We start from the raw sequence: 5,068 nt of genomic DNA, 5'->3' as shown, positions 1-5,068 counted from the left end.
TACGCAACTTTCATCAAATAGCTCCTGTATCATCGTCATTTGTGTGATTGTTTCTTTCACACTCATTGTATGCACCTTCCATCATACCCCCTGTGTCGATACATCGGACGGTTTTATAACGAGCCTATCATGCAGCTTTTACATACCGCGATCAGAAATGCGATGTTGAAATACTAATTAAGTGTGTTATGAAGCCATACGGAGAAATGTGAGTTCGTAAAAGGGGTTGGTGTCATAAAATGTCAGTAATCACGGTTGTCACAATGTAATATTACTCACATAAGCAGTTTTTATGTAGGAGAGTGTATAATATTATTGTTGATTTTTTTGTTGTTGTTTTTGTTTGTTTTTTCCCCTTTTCCCCTCACCCATCCTCTCTCTCCTCCCCAATTCTTAATTTGCTTCTTATTTATACGCCTTGATCTTTTCTTTCTCTCTGAGTGTGTGTGTGTGTGCGTGCACGCACATGTGTGCACGTGCATGTGAGAGAGAGGCACACACACACAGAGAGAATTGTATGTATAATGTTTGATGGAGGTGAGAGAGAGGCAGACAGAGAGAGGGAGAGAGAAACAATTCAAGGACACACACACACACACACACACAGATCACAAAAAACACCAACCATAAAAGCAACTTTAAGTTCGTTTTTTATCGTAAATATAAGCACTCCCACTAAAAAATATCCATGAGCAGACGTTTTGTTTGGTAAATAAAACAATATCTACCTGACATGATTTATAATAACACACCCAAGCACAGATTGAGTATATGCTTTTGCATGCATGTAAGCAAGAATTGCAATCTCAACAGTGTTTGTGTCAACAGTATAAGACAATACTTAAATGATCACAACCGGTGAACATCAACAACAAAACTATATATATAGCACATAGGCATAAATAAATGATTAAATAACATCAACAACAAAACTATACATATAGCACATAGGCATAAATAAATGATTAAATAACACAGACTCACTTTTACACAAGTGAGTCAAAAATTAACTAAAAAAAAAGTTATGCAAACTAAAGACAGGTATACTCAAATAATCACAACCAGTGAATATCAAGAAACTGTCAAAAATGGTGAAGGGAGAAAATGCAAAACTAACCACAACAAATGACAACTGAAGATAAGAAAACAATTTTGAACACAAGTATTAAATAGCCCCAGTGGTTAGAAATAAAAGACAATACTAAACTAATCACAACCTGTAAATATCAGTGATAAGTAACCAATCAATACTGTGCACAAACATGGGAAATAAGCAAAAGGTCTGGTTTCAATAACACTGAACACATGCTGGAAAACGAATTCCATACCAAAAATAAACTTGTACTCAAAACTGAACAAAGACAACCATTTCACAAATCAATATTACACTGATATTTCAACATGAAAACTTTTTTTTTTTCTTTTTGCAGCAATCAAAACAAACTGTAAATATTGTCTCAACACTCTGGTATAAAATCTGAATCCACATTACCTAAATGCAATCTTCACAAAATCCAAATAAAAGCATGTAACACATCACAGATAAAATATTATGCGCATCTAGTTCACACGACTGAAGGACAGCTAACATATGTAGTAAGGCTAACTCACTCAGTTCAACTGGATATAATATCAAGCAAGACACAGGAAAACTGTCCTGAACAATCAATGCAGGGCAATAACTACACATACATTCCTCAAAACAGCAAACAACATATGTTACCATCATTCCCATGTAAATTTACAATGCACATATCTTGCACTTAATTCAACAAACTGATTATGCCTGGAAAAATGACAACAAAACAGGGCAGAGGTCAACAGAAAAAAGTACACAATAGGCTAGGTGGAATGGGTTTGGATGGTAGGGGATGTGAAATAATAGATATTTAGACAAAAGAAATGAGTACATATGTGCATACATTCACATAGAGAATATATGTACTTACACACACACACACACACACACACAGATGGTAGAAAGTGTGAAATAATAGATATTTAGACAAAAGAAATGTATACACATGTGCATATTTTCACTCAGAAAATATATGTACTTACACACACACACACATGCACGCACGCACACACACACACACAAAGAACAAAAAAGAAGCCTCAAGTTACAAGATTTGAAGGACAGGATAGTGATTCAAGACGAGCAAAGAATGAAGAAAACTGAAGATCGCCCAACAAGAAGAAAACAAACAGCTTTTTACACAATTAGAATTAAAATATCACAAGAAAGCAATGTTTGTTACAGGGCGTGAATGGCTGAACCAAACACAGACACACACACACACCACAACCAAACCAAAAGGTTGAGCCAAACAAACACACACACACACACACACACACACACACACACAAACGAAAATGTTGAGCCAAACAAACACACAGAGACACACACACACCACAACCAAACGATAACAAACGGGGGAAAAAAAGCAACCATATAAATTTTTGATGGCTTAAACACTGACCCCAATATAAGAAGAATTCCTTGACAATGGATCAACAAGTTTTCAACAGAAGGAAAAACTATGGCACATAAGGTCAGAAAGTACTGAGGACACATAGCAGGATAAAAAAATAATTTAAAAAAAACAACCAAAAAAAAAAAAAAAAAACCTTCAGGGAAGTAAACTGCCGGCAGATGATCCAATTCCTCAAGAAGAAATAATAATAAAATAATAATAATAATAGACAGTACTTACATGGCGCAAACTCCCTGTGTCATGGGTTCCAAGCCCCTTTCAACACTAATACAATGGTGAAACAACACATATACAATGGTGCATAAGAACACACCTCTTTGCACATGAAAAAATCCAACACATATGCATGTATCTTCACACCAATACAATACTACAAACTGCAGGCATGAACACCCACACCCACACACACACCAACATCCAACCCACTGCCCCCCCCACCCTCCCCACACACACACACCAGTCATTCTTCTTCCCCGATGTTCATGGGCTGCAACCTCCATGTTCACTTCTACGATGAACAAGTGGACTTTTATGTGCGTGACCGTCTTTTCTCCATCATATGTAGGCAGCCACACTCCATTTTCTGGGGTGTGGGTATTTTTTGTGTTTCCTTAAACTACTGTACGCTACATGGATCACAGGTTCTTTGATGTGCGTATTTGAGGAGGGTGGTAGAATGGTTAAGACACTTTTCTGTCAATACAATATCCGTGAGAGTGTGGGTTCAAATCCCGCCCCTTCTCCCAAGTTTGACTGAGAAATGAAATTGAGCGTCCAGTCATTTGGTGCACAGAAAAAGAACCCATGGCGACAAAAGTGGTGTATTGTGGCAAAATTATGTTAAAGAAATTCACTCTGATAGGTATGCAAATATATGCGCATGCACTCAAGGCCTGACAAGCGCATTGGGTTATGCTGCATGACCTCTCTTCAAGAAATTGTATTTGATCTTCTGCATGAAAAGGGTTCAGGCACATCTGTTGACCCAGGAGATCAGAAAAATCATAATCCATGTCAGCATTCTATGGATCATGAAATATGAACATACCCATCATGCACACCCCTAAAACAGAGTATAGCTGCTTAACTGGTGGGATAAAAACAGCCACACACACAGAGTATGGCTGCTTAACTGGTGGGATAAAAACAGCCACACACACAGAGTATGGCTGCTTAACTGGTGGGATAAAAACAGCCACACACACAGTATGGCTGCTTAACTGGTGGGATAAAAACAGCCACACACAGACAGTATGGCTGCTTAAATGGTGGGATAAAAACAGCCACACACACAGTATGGCTGCTTAACTGGTGGGATAAAAACAGCCACACACACAGAGTATGGCTGCTTAACTGGTGGGATAAAAACAGCCACACACAGAGTATGGCTGCTTAACCGGTGGGATAAAAACAGCCACACACACACAGAGTATGGCTGCTTAACTGGTGGGATAAAAACAGCCACACACAGAGTATGGCTGCTTAACTGGTGGGATAAAAACAGCCACACACACAGAGTATGGCTGCTTAAATGGTGGGATAAAAACAGCCACACACACAGTATGGCTGCTTAACTGGTGGGATAAAAACAGCCACACACACAGAGTATGGCTGCTTAACTGGTGGGATAAAAACAGCCACACACACAGAGTATGGCTGCTTAACTGGTGGGATAAAAACAGCCACACACAGAGTATGGCTGCTTAACTGGTGGGATAAAAACAGCCACATACATAAAACTCCACTCGTAAATACAAGTAAATGTGTGAACTGCAGCCCACGAACGGAAAACAAAATGAAGCTGTGAGGCCTGGCATAGAATCACTGCAGCAGACTCCCTCTCTGCATTTACATCCAACCTGATGATTTACCATGGCGACTGCATGGAAAACAGAAGCAGGAGTTATCTATTCCACTCTAGACAGGCATAAACTGTCAGAAATGAGAATCAATATGGGAAACACTTTCTTGACACTAACATTTTTAAACGTTTGACATACCTGACACTACAAATCTGAAGTGTTTCACAGTTGTAAGAAATCAACAATGGCAAAAACAAACAGTTTGTTGTTACAATAGTAAATATAAAACCTCAACAACAACAAAAATCAGCAACTCATTACACTGAGGACATAATTATTCTGCACTGACACCACACGTAAACAGCTTGTAATGGGATCAAATAATTGATCTGGATCTGAAACAGCCAATGATAAGATAAAGTAATTCAGTTATGTTAGTAATGATCCACTGAAACTTACACTACAGACACTGATCAGCTTTTGCGAGGACTACATGTGATAAAACGTGCAGGAGCATCAATATATGTACATGCATCGTACTGAGCAAAGCCTGCATCAGCTTGAGATCAAGTCATCCCTGACAAAACTTTGAAGAGAATAATCATCTTTCATTGCTCAGCATAATAGACAACCCACCACCCCCTCCCTTTCCCACGCACACTCTTCCCCCAAAGTAAGATAACACACTATCTCAAGGGAAACTGCTCAAATTTCTACTGGAGAACTAGCTGTCAAGAAATGAAGGATGTGTAAATTACCCCAAACAAA

This window comes from Babylonia areolata, chromosome 15 (genome assembly GCF_041734735.1).
Source record: "Babylonia areolata isolate BAREFJ2019XMU chromosome 15, ASM4173473v1, whole genome shotgun sequence".
Lineage (NCBI taxonomy): Eukaryota > Metazoa > Mollusca > Gastropoda > Neogastropoda > Buccinidae > Babylonia > Babylonia areolata.
This window is presented reverse-complemented; position numbering follows the sequence as displayed.